The 16,790-nt window shown below is 52.8% G+C and overlaps 1 protein-coding gene across 1 annotated transcript in view; it reads left to right on the top strand.

Annotated features, from left to right (window-relative positions):
* Nucleotides 1–16,790, top strand: part of kcnh4b (potassium voltage-gated channel, subfamily H (eag-related), member 4b) — a 237,984-nt gene that overhangs the window by 133,548 nt on the left and 87,646 nt on the right. The gene's annotated exons all lie outside the window — the stretch shown is intronic.

Below are 16,790 nucleotides of genomic sequence, written 5' to 3' on the forward strand. Positions count from 1 at the left end.
CGGCCACCTGCAGAGAACAGGGCCGTGTTCACTAATAGGAAGGGGACCTATTCGATGAACGTACAGGTGGTCTGCGACCACCGCATGATGATCCTGCACGTCTGCGCCCGTCACCCAGGCAGTGTACACGACTCATTCGTGTTGTCGCGGTCATCCATCCCCGGCATGTACGAGGGACGCCATCCCCGGCTGAGGGGCTGGTTGCTGGGCGACAGGGGCTACCCATTGCGATCGTGGCTGATGACGCCTATACGGAGGCCACGCAATGAGGCGGAGAACCGCTACAATGATGCCCATGTAGCGACAAGGGGAGTGATCGAGAGGTGCTTTGGCGTGCTGAAGATGCGTTTCAGGTGCCTGGACCTCTATGACCAGTATCGGTCAGATAGGGTCGGCCGCATCATTGTGGTGTGCTGCGTCCTGCACAACATAGCCCAGCAGAGGGGCGATGTGCCGCAGGCAGAGGAGGGCGGAGTGGAGGAGCAGCAGGAAGAGGCACAGTCCTCCCCAGATGAGGGGGATGGGGGCAATGGTCAGGGCAGACGGGGTAGACACAGGCGGGTGGCTGTCCACCGTTACCGGCTGGCCCAGCGGGCACGGGACAGACTGATAGCCGCCCGCTTCACTGACTAGATGGGCGTGGGAATCGGGTAGTATGGCCACAGACCGCACACCATGGCAACAGCCGACCACCCACACCCCCCACCCATCCACCCACCCAGCACCCTCATCCCCCTCCCCAACCCCACCCACCCCACCCGCATGCACACCACCCACCCCCCCCCATTGCCGATCCACCGGCGGCACAACGGGCCGGTCTCACCCAGTTGCGGGTGGACGCGTGTCTATCGCAGGCCATGGAGGATGATGACAACCCGCCCTGCGATGAGCTCCTGGCTCTACATCGTTGGACTATGTCTGACCCATGGCCACAGTACCACCATCCACCCGGACCATCCCTGCATGCGGCTGTGACACTGCAGCGCACGGTCCCGTCCTCTGCCCGGGGGATGTTGATGGCGGCCCAGGGGGAAGGGGGCAGACTCACCTGGGGCTGAGGTAAGACCACCCCTCACACACACACTTGCGCTCAACGTACATGACACGCCCGCACACTTTGGACAGAGCACAAAGGCAGCTTCGGTAGGTGTAACATTGACTTTAATAACCAAAAGAGTTCATGCACGTGCCCTAGCCCCTAAAACTCATCTGTGCCCTGCACCCGTGCCAACTTACTCAGTGTCTAATTGTTTGGCCTTACGGGCCCTTTGACTACGTCTACGTGGTTCCCCAGACGGTACAGCAGAACTGGAGGTGGACTCCTGTGATTCCTGCCCTCTGACACTGGATCCCTTTGGTGGCCGTTTCCTGGGGCGTCCTGGCCTAGATGGGCCAGGCTGCGGCCCGGGCGACTGGGATGGCGAGCTGCCAGCCTGTCCTGCCCGTTGCCCACCCGATGCACCTGGGACGGAAGGGGGGGAGTCCGAGGTGTCGCGGTGTACCGGGACCTCCCCTACAGAGGGAGCCGGGACGGACCACACCACCTCCTCCTCCCTCGGGGTGCCCGATGGCCCCCAGGCCTCTACATGGGTGGGGGATGCGAACGGACTGGCCATCCGACGCGCCCCCGACATCTGGCGCTGCCAGTCCTGGAGGCCCGTGCTGGTATCGACAGGGGTCTGCAGGTTTGCAGCCATGGAGCCCAGGGGGTTGTCGAACCCTGTCTGCGACAGTGCGACACCAGCTCGCACATGGCCACTGGCGCCGATGCCCTCAGCGATGGCCTGCTGAGACTGGGCCATGGCCTGCAGAGACTGGGCTATGGCCTGCTGAGACTGGGCCATGGCCTGCTGAGACTGGGCTATGGCGTTGAGCGCCTCTGCCATCTGGCGCTGGCACTGGCTCATGGCCTCCTGTGAGAGGGCAGCCATTTCCTGGGCCACAGACGCCGCCTGCACGGAAGGCCCCAGGCCTCGCAAACCGTTCCCAATGTCTGACACCATTGAGACCAGAGGCACCCATCCCCGCAGATGCATACCGCCCGCAGGATGCCCCTCGGAGACCACAGGAGACGGAGAGACCCGGACCCTCCAGCATGCAACGTCCGCAGGATGCCCCTCGGAGACCACGGGAGACGGAGAGACCCGGACCCTCCAGCATGCACGTGACGGGGGTGTCGTCTCCCTGTTGCTCCAGGTCTCTCCGTCTCCCGTGGTGTGCGAGGGGCATCCTGCGGGCGTCGCATGTTGGAGGGTCCGGGTCTCTCCGTCTCCCGTGGTGTGCGAGGGGCATCCTGCGGGCGTCGCATGCTGGAGGGTCCGGGTCTCTCTGACACCATCTGACATGTCCGCAACCATTGCCTCCACCGCGGACGCCACCCGTGCGGTGTCAGCCTGGGTGGCACGCATGACCGGGACCACTCCCAGCTCCTGGACGCGGGTGGACTCCTCCACCTGCGACCGCAGCCGCCGCAAGCCACCCGTCACCCTCTTCGCTCGTCTCCGGGTCGGTGGTTGCATCGGATCTATGTGTGGGTGTGGTAACTGCAGGAACCCGGGATCCATCTGGGCGGCAGATGTTTGCTTGGCCTGGGCTGCCCTCTGACCGCCCGGTCCCTCTGCTGCTCCTACCTCCACCTGCTGTACCGGGACGGCTGTGTTGTGCGCACCAGTGAGTGTACCAGACACCTCATCACTAAAGTGCCCAACCGTGGTGAGTGTTTCTGCGATGGTGGAGGGTGTTGGTGACAGCAGTGGCGTTGTCGTGCTCTTCGTCCCACTCTGACTCCATGGCACTTTGGGGTGGGGGTTCGTCTCCACCCATCCACTCTGATTCACTGTCCGGTATTTCGTCTTCCCGGGTAGGGGTGTCCTGGGTAGTGCTGTCCCGGGTAGTGCTGTCCCGGGTAGGGGTGTCCTGGGTAGTGCTGTCCCGGGTAGTGCTGTCCCGGGTAGGGGTGTCCTGGGTAGTGCTGTCCCGGGTACACAATGGTCCTGCGATACACAATGAAGCATGCATGGTTAGACATCAGGCAGTGATCAGGTGATACGGGGGAGGGGGATATAGGGGAGGGGGGATATGGGGACGGGCTGTCGGTGGCTCACTCGCTAGTACGCCCCCGACCTCTGCATCAGCAACCTCCTGGTCCTCAGGTCCGCCAGCTAGTTCCAGGGCCCTTTCCTCTTGTACGGTCAGTGGCCTCTCATCAGCGGGCCCTCCTCCAGTCCTCACATGCTCCCTATTGTTGTGTGCGCGCTTCTCCTGTGGGGGGGGGGGGGGTGGCAGGGGTAAAAGGCAACAGTGTTAGGCAGGTATATGAATGCACGCCATCGGTTGCGCGTGCATTGCAGAGGTTAAGGTTAGGGCTGGATTCACTTGGGGATATGGGGGAGGGGGGATATGGGGGATATGGGGGAGGGGGGATATGGGGGATATGGGGGAGGGGGGATATGGGGAGGGGGGATATGGGGGAGGGGGGATATGGGGAGGGCGGATATGGGGGATATGGGGAGGGGGGATATGGGGGAGGGGGGATATGGGGGAGGGGGGGATATGGGGGAGGGGGGATATGGGGGATATGGGGGAGGGGGGATATGGGGAGGGGGGATATGGGGGAGGGGGGATATGGGGAGGGGGGGATATGGGGAGGCTCACCCTGCCTGCTCTGACGAGGTCGTTCACCTTCTTGTGGCACTGGGTGCCTGTCCGTGGTGTCAGGGCCACAGCGGTGACGGCCTCTGCCACTTCCCTCCACAGACGCCGGCTGTGGCGTGGGGCAACTCTGCGGCCGTGCCCGGGATACAGGGAGTCCCTCCTCTGCTCCACCGCGTCCAGGAGCGCCTCCACATCGCGTGACTCGAACCTCGGGGCTGAGCGACGGCCAGCCATCCAGTCGGGTGTTGCGGTCGGGTGTTCCGGTCGGTTGGGGGGGAGCTGCGCGGCCTTATGAGCCGTCACGCCGTGCAGCGCGTATGACGCTGCACGGCGTGAACCACTGCGCAAGCGCGGATCCCGTTACGTCGCTGCTAGCCCATTTCGGGCCGGTGACTATCGTCCCATTTTTATGACGTGACGCAAGTGGGATTTGCGCCGTTTTTTGCGCCGATCGGCGGACTTTCCGCCGATAACGGAGAATTTCGCCCCCTGTCTGCCCTCACAGGTGAACGTATTTTGAAGAAGAGCAGGGATATTATCCCTGATCTCCTGACCAACATTTATCCCTCCATCAACATCACCAAAAACGGATTACCCACATAGTAGCCAAATTATTGTTTGCGAAGCTTGCTGTGTGCAAAAGGCTGCCGGGTTTTCTGTATCCCAACAGTGATGATACTTTACAAGTACTTCATTGGCGGTAAAATGCTTTGGGGTGTTCTGTCGCCTTGAAAGGTGCTATATAAATACAAGTTTTTTTGCAGTGTATCTATCTTTTACACACCAGTCCTTTCAGATTTTTACCCTCTTGGAGGGGAGTTTGGGCAGGAGTGAAAATAGAGACAGCAGGCAGGAACAGCATCGAAACATTGTACATAGTTCCCAGGAGCAGGCACCTTTTCTGCATAATATCAATGATTTCACTGCCCATGCATATATAACTCAAAATGATGATCCACTTGTGAAATAACAGTCAGTAGCTACATCAGGCACTGTTGCAGAAATCATATCAAGACATGTTTAGGGTTGTACCATCTTGGCACGATGACAGCAATAATAATGAACTCTACATGACTGCGAGAACATCGTGATCCATTTTGGACTGTTCGACTTCTATTCAACTGTGCAGTGCTCCTTGCACCCAGTGAGAAACACCCTGCTTATTAAACTTCCTCTAAATTAAAAAAAAAAGTTCTATAATGTTTCAGGTTTCGCCAAATCTACTGTCTTATGGAGCGCTATTTCTTTTCATTAATCAAACCTGATTTTGTCTGATTCATGTGAACCTCTGGCAATTGATACCCAATTGGATTACTTCAGTAATTAGATGATGGAACTCACTGTTATGAATCCAATATGTTTGGCAGAGAAATGTATGATAGCACATTTTCTAGAGATTAATTCTACAACCACTTTTAAACAGAGAGGCCTGCGTCGTTTTTCAATGTTCCCCGAGGCACAGGACCTATTTAGCAAGTTTGTGTATTCTGACAACAAATATGAATAAATAAAGACTTGGGTTATTTTAACATTAGGCAGTAAAGGTGTAGCATCAAATCAGCGAATGCTAAAAATGGCTTCATAGAGATCATAGAATTTACAGTGCCGAAGGAGGTGACAGAGACCAGGGCTGAATTCTCCACTGTTGGAATTCTCTGTTTCGCCGGCAGCCTGTGGATTTCCCAACAGCGCGGGGCTGCCCTCAATGGGAAACCCCATTGGCCGGCTGACGAGACGGAGTATCCCGGGGCCTGCCGCGGTGGGACGGGGAATCCCGCCCCAGGATTTTCTTCTGGGATGGAAACCGCGAGCATCTTCAGAAAGTCTCACGGAGGTCAGAGAACTTTATTTGAGCCTTTTTCGCACGTGTTTTGAAGGAAATTTGGGCTCAAGTTTGTTTTTATTGATGGGTTAAGTATCCCACATCAAGGGGATGCCCACTAGATACCGAACCAGGCAGCAGAAAACAAAATAATTGGCATTGATTTTGGAAGCTTCGGGAACCCTGTCTGGAACCAAAATGGCGGAAGCTGCTGCGGAATCCACTAACTCTTAAGATTTTGGTGGTGAAGCTTCAGAAATTACGCCGAGAGGTCTTGGGGACCATGACAAAGCAATTTGAGATGGCGATGTCCTTAATTCGAATGGTGTTGGCTAAGATGGACGAGGTGGTGAAGTTGCAGGGTGTGGAGCTGAAAGACGTAGAGGTAGCTGTGTCTCGGCAGCGACATCAGATCACCTCCCTGGAAGGGGAGATGGCACGGGTGGCGGCCGATAACAAAATATTAATGGCTAAGGTGGACGACTTGGTAAGTCAGTCTCGTTGGGGCTGGTTTAGCACAGTGGGCTAAACAGCTGGCTTGTAATGCAGAACAATGCCAGCAGCGCGGGTTCAATTCCCGTACCGGTCTCCTCGAACAGGCACCGGAATGTGGCGACTAGGGGCTTATCACAGTGACTTCATTGAAGCCTACTTGTGACAATAAGCAATTATTATTATTATTAGACAGACCTTGGGGGTGGTTGGACTGCCGAAAGGTCTGGAGGGCTCGAGCCTGACAAAGTTCATGGCGCAGTTGTTTTGGAAGCTGGTGGGGGAGGGGGAAATGGCGACACCTCCCGAGTTCGATCGTGCCAGTAGGTCATTGAGGCAGAAACCATTGTGTGCGATCACCGTGCGCTTCCACGACTTTCAGGACAAAGAAAGAGTTTTACGGAGAACAAAGGATCATCGTGATTGTAGACGGGAGGGGCCGTGCGGTGAGAATTTATCAAGAGTTTGGTGCGGAGCTGGCCAAGAGATGTGCAGCATTTAATAAGACTAAGGCTGGGTTGTATCGCAATTATATTTGATTTGGTGTGGTTTACCCCATGCGCCTCCATGTGACTTCAAAAATAGAGACTATGGGCGTAATCTACCGGCTGCGCCCTGCTCCCATTCAAGCGAGGATGCCAGGAGGAGCCTCCCGCGGGCTTCCCGGCAGCCAGTATTCCTCATGAGACATAACCCGATCTGGCAAGGCATTGCGATCACGATCACACCCACAATCGGCGTGGCCAAGCCTCACGGTGCCAGTGTGCCCAATTAGGTATGCGCACCCAGGATCTACCGGGCTCCTGGCATCAACGGCTATTCTAGCCGGGCACCATTCAGTACTGGACCAGGTGGAATGGCACCCGGGGGTGGGGGGTCCACCTGGGCCTTCGCGGCCCCTGGGTGGGCAGGGACAGTGCAGGGTGGCCCCATGGCCCTTTCTCTGGAACGCGGACACCTTGGCATTGCCAAGGTGCCTGGGTTGCAATGCAAAGCCAGCAGGAGCACTGCCAGGGTGGCAATGCCAGATGCCCAGGTGCCTGCTTGGCACTACCAAGGGTCAGGGCCTGGGGGAGCCATGCCTATGAAAGAAGGATGGAGGGGGAGTATGAAGGATGGGGGGGGCTTACTTGAATTTAAACCTAATCTTAGGAAGAATACCTTTACTCAAAACATCATAAATGCTTGGAATAAATTTCCAATATTCGAAAATACAGTGGGGTGCAGGATAACAGTAGAGGGACAAATTCTGCTAGAAGCGCTGTTCTTATCGACTCATAATCTGGCGGCAGTCATTTTCAGTGATTACAGCCACTTTAACTTCTAGAAATAACCCAGAGAGAGATGAAGGCAATTACCTTGAATTTTCCCAGCTCTGCACAGACAGGGAAGTGCAGAAACCACACGGCCCTGATTAGCTCTGAGCGTCGCTGTGAAATATCTTACACAATTTCAAAAGTTTATTTTTAGATCCTAAAAGGCGGCCACCTAGGGCAGTGTAAATGGGTGGAACGTTAGGAGGAAGAGGCACCGAAGGAGTGTTGAAAGCATTCTAATGGTTCTTGGTGTGTCAGTGGGCAAAAAGTAAAGCTTAAATAAAGTTGGAAACTTTAACCTCAACCCGTCAAAGTGGGGAGGTTTCAGTGTATGGAATTCATCATATGGGAAGGATTCATCATATGGAAAGACACCTCCTTCCTGTCTTTGAATTCTGGTGAGTCCTGCAGTAGTCTAACAAGTCAAAGTGTTACAATTGTGATTATTAACATTGTCTATTATATTTAATGTCCATCTTATTAATGTAAATCCAAGTGCTCTGAATAAAACACTTTTTCTAATTCATATTCATACACTTCTGTGTGATGCCAATTCTTGTTTTTTGAATTTCATGATCCATGAAATTCCTATAGTGCAGAAGGAGGCCATTTGGCCCATCGAGTCTGCACCAACCCTCTGAAAGAACACTCTAGCTAGGCCCACTCTCCCGCCCTATCCCCATAACCCCATCTAATCTGCGCTTCTTTGGTCTGTGGGAGGAAACTGGAGCACCCGGAGGAAACCCGCGTGGTTGCGGGAAGAAAGTGCAAACTCCACACAGACAGTCACCCGAGGCCGGAAGTGAACCCGGATCCTCGGCGTTGTGAGGCAGCAGTGCTAACCACTGTGCCGCCGTGCCGGCTACAGGACAGTAGTTCTGGAAAAAGGATCTTATTTCCATTTTATGCACGCACTCAGGACTCCAAGGTCAGATATGGAATAACTAGATGCAGTTAAAGTCCATAAAGTCCTCCTCCACGGTGTGATTCATCCTCATCTTTAAAGAGAACCTTAAGCTGGGCTTTAAAGTACTTTTTATTCCAGTTCGTATATCAACTATAGTAAGTAAAGTAAAGTCACCATAGTCCCAGAAGACCATAGGCTGCTTTCCCCTTTGATGGGGGAGAGCTGACTGGTGGTGCTTTAACCTGAGGATCACCACACCTCAAGCGAGGGACAAGATTGAGAAGGCCTGAATGGTAACCTCATCAGGTTTGGCAATTGAACCTGTGCTGTTGGCCTCGCTCTGCATCACAAACTAGTTAGCTGTAGATCTTCCGCAGGAAAGTTTCAGCCATCATCTTGCAGCAGAGGCTGATGTGCAATTCTGTCCCAAAAGTGGCCATGGGCAGGGTTCTCCAATAATGGGGCTATGTCCCCACACCCGCGAAAAAACGCGGGCGATTCACTTACCTGGAGGGGGCTAGCAGCGCCCCAGAGTGCTCCTCGCAGCTCCGGCTGCCGATATGGGGCCCTGCACTTCCAGTCGGGGGTCCTTGCATGCGCTCGGCAGCTGCCTGTGTCGGCCGCCCCTCGCGACATGGCCGACCTATACCACGGGCCAGCGCCAAGAAGATAGGACCTCCCCAGATCGCGCGCGCCAGCGGATCGGTGGCCCCCGATCGATAGCCTGGCCATCCTGGAGGCCCCCCGGGTGAATGAACCCCCGGCCCCCACCAGGGCGGCCACAGACTGAGACCGCAGCCTCCACGCCGAGTGCCCGCCGGGTGGAACCATGAGAGAACCACGCCAGAAACCCGGCCAGCTGCGCTTGGAGAATCGCTGCGGGGGCCTCCTTCAATGGCCCCCGATCGGCGCCGCATCGACCGCGCGCGCCTGATTGGCGACGATTCTCCAGGGACCGGAGAATCGCGGGAGAGGTGTTGGACTCGAGTTCTGGTTTGACGCCTATTCTCCGCCCCCGCGCCGAGCGCGATTTCGGTGCAGAGGCTCGAAGAATCCCGCCCCATGTGTAGAGTATTTTAACTGAAGATTCTTCACCTGGGCTCTTCATGAATAAGTATTTGAATTCTGTAAATGGAAATATGACTGGATTTATTGACAGCACATTTTCACAGGATCATTTAATTCAAAAATAATAGTTTGTAATTGTGTCCAGTTTATAATTTGAAATGTGATACATTAACCTTTTATCCTTTTAATGAAACTACTAACGTTTTAAAGAATTTGCTTATATTTTTCTAACTCAAATATTAGGGAAGACAGTGGCATAGCGGTATTGTCACTGGACCAGTAATCCAGAGACCCAGGGGAACGCGCTGGGGATCCACCACGGCAGATGGTGAAATTTGAATCTGGAAAAATCTGGAATGAAAAGTCATAAAGAAGACTGTAATATCCCGCATCGTTCATACGGGGGTGGGAATGATTATCTTCCCCCGTGGCTCTCGCAAAGTACGAGCTCCCTCGCTGGGAGGCGTGAGATCTCTATTAAACGTTGTATCAAAGGTCTGCCAGTAAGGCACTGACAGAGAAAAGGAATCCGGTAGGGATCTACTGGGTAGTGTACATATCGTTATCGTAAATAAACCTAGTTCTTTATTTTACTCGGTATGGACACCCTTGTCCTTCTTAAGATGACCATGTCATAATAGCCCAAATGATTCACTAATGTCCTTTAGGGAAGGAAATCTACCACCTTTACCCGGTCTAGCCTACATGTGACTCCAGATCCACAGCAATCTGGTTGACTCTTAAAAAATTTCCTCGGAAATTGCCTAACAAACCACTCAATTCAAGGGCAATTAGGGATAGCCAGTAAATGTTGACCCAGCTCGTGACGCCTTGATTTCATGAACCAATAAAAAAAATTCTGGGTGCAATTTGTCCATGGCGTTGCACCCGGCGTGGATGGGGGCGTGCCGGGTAAATAGCGGATAAGGCCAAAATCGTGATTTGCGCTGGGCGCGAACCATTTGCAATTCACCCAGCCCGCTCTCAATTGCGAGTTCTGGATCTCGCCCAATAATGGCGAGAATATCATTAACCCTCAGTTGCATTCATTTCAATCTCATTAGCGAGATTGACGTCGAATGCAGTAGACTCCCGGGAATTACCCGACTCCCCAGCAAGATATCACATTGAGTATTCCTATTTAAAAATGTGAAGCCGGCTTCTGAGACAAAGTGAGGAGGTGAGTAGCCATTTCCATTTTGGACGTGCAACTCAAGGGCACATGGGGCGGGATTCTGTGATCCTGAGGCGAAGTGTTGACGCCGTCAGAAACGCCGTCGCGTTTCTCGACGGCATCAACACGGCCTCGGGATCAACAATTCTGGCCCCTACAGGGGGCCAGCACGGCACTGGAGCGGTTCACGCCGCTCCGCTGCTGATCCCGGTGTCAACTGGGCGCCGCAGGATCCGCACATGCGCAGTGGCACCGGCGCCAACGTGCGCATGCACAGCGCTCCCTTCAACGCGCCGGCCCCGACGCAACATGGTGCAGGGCTACAGGGACCAGCGCGGAAGAAAGAGGCCCCCAGCCAGAGAGGCCAGCCCGCCGATTGGTGGGCCCCGATTGCGGGCTAGGTCACATCGGCGGCCCCCCCCCCCGGGTTCAGACACCCCTCCCCACCCCAACAGGCCGCCCCCCCCGACCCTTCCACGCCGAGTACCTACAGGCTGAGAGCAGGTGTGAACGGCACTGGCGGGACTGAGCTCTTTTACAACGGCCACTTGGCCCATCCTGGGCCGAGAATCGGCGGGGGGGCCGCGTAGAGCAGCCCCCGACCAGTGCCGCACCAACCACGCCGGCGCCAATGGCGGCAATTCTCCGCTCTGCGGCGCCGGTGTCAGGAAGGGGCTATTCGGAAGAACTGGAGACTGCCATTGTCTCATTGCTGAAAGGCCTAAGGTTGGCCTCGAATGCCTTCTCCTTACTGGCGGTGCCCACAGGGCTCTGGGGGACTCCATGCGATGGAAGGACAGAGTGACCTCCAGAGGCCTCTGAGTCATCTGGCTCTGCCAGTCCTGGAGGCTCCCCATTGTCTGCATCATGGCGTTGACGCCCTCAGCGATGGTCCTCAGTGACTGGTCCATGCCCTGGAGTACCTCGGCAATGTCCACCTGTGTCTGGGACATGTCCCTCTGCAACTGGGACATGATGTCAAGGCCCTTAGCCATGGTTGCCACAGACTGAGCCATGCCTTGGGCACAACCAATCAAGACACTGACCTCAAGCTGCAGGCTTTCCACTATGGTCGCCACCCTAGCAGTGTTGGCCTCGGTGCCACACGTTGTTGGCACCACCTCCTGCACCCAAAGCCTTTGGGACTCCTCCAATTGGCTACACAGTCGCTGGAATGTCACTGACATCCCCGCCTGAATGTCACGGCTCTGGCCTATCATCTGCATCAGCTCAGTGAGATCCTTATCCAGAGGCTCAGCTTCTGACTGGGACACAGCTGAGTCCTGGGATCAGCAGACCTCTAACTGCTTTTGATGTTCCTGCCTCCACCTGATGCGCAACAGCAACTGTGTGGTACTCACTAGATTGTGCCCTAGAAGCCTGTCCACTAATGTCGCCCACTGAGGTATGTGTCACTGCGCTGGTGGAAGGTGGGAGTGATAGCTGTGACAGCTCGATGATAGTGTCTTCAGAGCTCTCCTTCGAGGTGGTCAGTTGGGTGGCTCGGGGGGGGGAACGGCTCCGGATGACTCGGCCTCATCAGATGGAGATCCTGCGAGACAATGAACGTGTGGTCAGGGAGAGGGAAGGATCATTTTGTCTGACTTGAACAACTCACTTGAGACAGGTCATCTGGGTGAAGAGGCAGTGGATCCTCACCTCTGTGGCACAGACCAACCTCGCTGTCAGTGACGGCTCTCTGCTCGTCGAAGCCCGCGAATCCCAGGGCCTGTTCCTCATAGGGGGTGAGGACTCCATTCTCCTGGCATCTCGCCACACCCCCCCATTTTCACCCTTTCCTGCTTATTATGGGCTATCTTCTCCTGTGGGGTCAAAGAGAGGGCATTGTGAGCTGCACACTTGATGGGTCAGAGATCTATAGCAGGCGGTATGTGTGGGCACTGCATCTGGACATGAAGGGATAGTGCTGGTGGGTGCCAGGGCACAAAGATCAGGGGTGCGATTCTCCCCTACCCGGCGGGGCGGGGAGTTCCGGCGTAATGGAGTGGAGGGAACCACTCCGGCGTCCGGCCGCCCCAAAGGTGCAGATGTCTCCGCACCTTTCGGGGCCAAGCCCTCACCTTGAGGGCCTAGGCCCGCACCGGAGTGGTTTCCGTTCCGCCGGCTAGCGGGAAAGGCCTTTGGCGCCACGCCAGCCGGCGCCGAAAGGTCTTCGCCGGGCGACGCATGTGCGGGAGCGTCAGTGGCTGCTGACATCATCCCCGCGCATGCGCAGGGGAGGGGGTCTCTTCTGCCCCCGCCATGGTGAAGACCATGGCGAAGGTGGAAGAAAAAGAGTGCCCCCACGGCACAGGCCTGCCCGCGGATCAGTGGGCCCCAACCAGGCCACCATGGGGAAACCCCCCGGGGCCAGATCGCCCTGCCTCCCCCCCCCCCCCCCCCCCCCCCCCCCGCAGGACCCCGGAGCCTGCCCGCGCCTCCTTGTCCCGCCGTTCAAAAGGTGGTTTAATCCACGCCGGCGGGAGAGGGTTGACAGCGGCAGGACTTCGGCCCATTGCGGGCCGGAGAATCGCTGGGGGTGGGCCCGCCGACTGGCGCGGCGCGATTCCCGCCCCCGCCGGCCGGCACGGCGCGATTCCCGCCCCCGCCGAATCTCTGGTGGCGGAGAATTCGGGACACGGCGGGGGCAGGATTCACGCCAGCCCCCAACGATCCTCCGACCGGTGGGGGGGGGGGGGTCGGAGAATCGTGCCCCAGATGTGGGGAGGGTGCAAAGTGTCAGCCAGTGATTTGGGTGGAGGTGGGGAGGCGGGGGGGGTCTGTTTGAGGGCTGGCAGGCGGAACTGATGCCAGGAGAGAGAGATGGTAACTTACCCATGCAGCTCAGTGGAGGTCGTTGGCCTTCTTACGACATTGGACGCCGGTCGGCCTGGTCATGCTGCCCAGACTGCCTCCCAGGCATCATTGCTGACCCTGTGCTGGTCCTTCGAACCCCCTTGGGGGAATAGGGTGGCCCGTCTCACATCGATTGTGGCAACGTCGGCATCCCCAAAGCGAGGAGCAGGTCTGCGCGCTGCCATGCATGTGTGTTGACTGGGAGTGAGTGGTGAGGGAGCGTTTAAAAGCAGCTCCCTCTTATTAGCAGGGAGAGGCTGAGGCGTGGGCCCGGTGAATTGGACTGCAAGCGAGCCAGTAATGCCAAGAACCTCGTGGGGGCTCATTTATGGCATTAAGTTCCTTTGAATACGCGTCACGTCTCGCCAATGCAGCCATTGAGAAACACCCTGCCAATCACAGTCCAAATGACTCATAGACATTTTTCCATTGAATCATGCCCTATAACTTTATAAATTAATTATAAATTTAACTTTGAAGGATATATTTTCTTCCATTTTCCGTCACATTAAAAGTCCCAACTCTATGGCCAGACAAACCTTTTCACAAACATCAGCAAAGAGGTGAAAATGAGCACCTTAACCTGGTTTTCCTATCCAGATCTTGTTTTACTTTCCACAAATGTACATGTTTGTTGCTGGGAATTGAAGTTTTGTATTGGCTGCTCTTTTCACTGTCTTTTGCCTTCACTCATATTTTCCATGAACCTTGTATAAAAGAAGCAACACAAGGGCAATTGAGGATGGGTATTAAAGGCTGACAGAGCCATTGATGGCCACATCCTGTGAAAGTATTAAAATAAATTACTTGGGAGCACAACCTGTGCTAAGTGATTATTGAAGAATTTCAGGGAATGTCTGCCTATGTGGGCTTTTAAAAATCTACATCTACCAGGAAAGAAAATCACTAATATGTTAACACAGTGTGTGATTTGGGTTGTATCATTTTATAAGTGCAGAAAAAGCATTTACTACCATAAATTTTCACAGATGCATTTAGCAAAGATGTTCCACAGTATATTCAGTTATTTCCAGTGTGGCAATATTTACATGCTAAAATGGTAGCACTCTGCAGTATGTTCAAGAGCCATTGAATTTGTTTTATTTGTAATGAGAAATGAATTATACAGTTATTATTTTTACAAGCATATTTTAAGAAGATTATTTTATAAAGTATGGTGATAATACCTGAAATATTTTCTATCTAAAGTCATAAAATCTTGTAATTCAAAAATGACGGGATCTGCCTTGTTAAATGGTTAAATTTGTAAACTTCAGTTCTGTTATATTGAATTCCACAGAAAAGTTATACAACTCAAATAGATATGGAGTGAACATTGTAAACTGGAGAAATGCTGTTTTAAGACTTGAAGTTCTCATAAAATTGAATGGATTGACTGGTTCCATGACAATTTGGTAGTTAAAGCTGCCACTGGGTCCCTGAGTCATACCATGAGAACTTGGTTTAATTCCAAGTCTCTGCTGAATTGGCAAGTGTCAGCTCAGACAGTCTTTGGGACTTGTTAATCCTGGGACAGAGAAAGTAAACCAAAGTTCATGCCCCTGGTTACCATTGATTTACCCCTTCTAGAAATTGAACCATGGCAAGAAGAGGCTTCAGTTGATATCACTCCCAGGGAGTAACCTACCAACCTTCATTATCCAGGCTTCACATGAAGGATGGACACAGGTTGAGATATTGAAGAGTTGTCTCGCTCTCTGGAAAGGGTACCTCAGCAAGAGGTTCTCTCTACAGGGGAGCAGTGTAGTGGGAATTGAGTACAGAATATAACAGGTGAAAACTCCCCCATATATATGCTTGTCTGAAAAGAAGAATTACGCTAGGAACAAGTGAAAAGGGTGCTCAGTAAAGCACACACTTCCACCATGCTGTGTTAACTGAATGGTATCATAGTTCCACAACTCTCCCTTGAGGTTTCTCCTTGTCTGGTTACAGAGCTATAAAAAAGAAATCATTTTTATTAAGAGTTTTCAACTCACTGCTCACTCCCCCAGGATAACCCACATCCAACAATCTGCTCTGAAAATTCTGCTCACATTTTGACAGCTGTGACAAATTCCACCACAGTAGTGGTGACAATCCACAACATTCTAAAATAATCAATGACATTCTGAATAAAACCACACAACATTCTTTGAAAAAAAAGTCAATTTGCCCTATTGCCGAAAACTAATCAGCTCTTCCCTATTGGTGTTCCAAGTTTTGATGAAATTCATCCATTAGATTTTGAGGTATTTTTACAGACAAATAGACTAACAAACCAGATGTAAACATTGCCTCGTCCCACCTTCAGTGGCAGAGGTGATCATTCTTATTCATACACTGGTAGCATGGAAGAGGAGTGTTGCAATGTGCTGTACCTTGGATTGAACTTTCCCATTACCTCGGCCATGTCATGGTGCCAAAGTTGCCAAGATGCTTTTCCAGAGGAAGGGGTATTAATGGAAACTAAACCACATGAGTTTACTCTCACTCACCTCTTTAAGTTTGCAAGAAACAGTGATGCCATCAGGAGCCTGAAATCAAGTTGCTTACTCGAATCCCTGATCAAATTGGTTTTGGGGTGAGGGAATCACAAAAAGCAAACATACTGTAATACGAGAAGCCTAATTATGAGAAAATCTCATTCCTCCCTGTAGGACCACAGCGCTGTACTGGGAGTACCATTTATACCATTGGTGCCAAAGCCTAGATTTTCCTGTTAGCGCTACTTCAAAGTTGGTAACAACATATTTATTGAAGCAATATTAGTTGGAAAATCTAGGAATGTACAGCTAATTAATAGTTTTCATCACATCCCACTACATTTTGAACGGCTGTAGTGTTTTTGCCTTCAGTACCTTGTCTTCACAGAATTCTTCCCAAAATCTGTTTTAAGTTAGCTCTTCACTAATTTAAATTTACATCCTTGGGTGCTCGCCCCCTGTTTTATTCAGAATACAGAAAGGCTAATGAAAGAAGAAACATATAAATAACTTCAAGGATGTCCTCTGTAGCCAGTGCATACCAGGGACATTTGGACATGGGTTACATTGTGTGCAAATGTTGAAGGAAGATATCCTTAGCATGTTACATTTAACCAAACTGTAAGCCTGCTTATAGAGAACAGGTCTACATTTAATCCAATACAGTGGTTTCAGATATCACAGGGTAGAAGAATAAAATAACTCAGGGTTACAGTTATAAATTAGAGGCTGGCTGTGGCTGAGATATTGGCTTATTTGCCTCTTGTGTTTCTGGTGGAATGATGATTAATATCCTGGAAAGATGGCCCAGAAGGGCTTCTTCATCAAACCCACCTTACTTACGACTTTGTTAAAAATAGTGCAGAGAGACATGTTTACCCCTCTTGATTGTCCTGTTTTTGGTGTCTATGCCACACTTAGACATTGTGGTTAATAGATAATTTAGTTACTCAAAGTAAGTGCCCTGCACTAGTTTAGATGTCAGTTTAAATGTTGCCCCCAACAAAAATTTCAG

This window comes from Scyliorhinus torazame, chromosome 21 (assembly GCF_047496885.1).
Source record: "Scyliorhinus torazame isolate Kashiwa2021f chromosome 21, sScyTor2.1, whole genome shotgun sequence".
Lineage (NCBI taxonomy): Eukaryota > Metazoa > Chordata > Chondrichthyes > Carcharhiniformes > Scyliorhinidae > Scyliorhinus > Scyliorhinus torazame.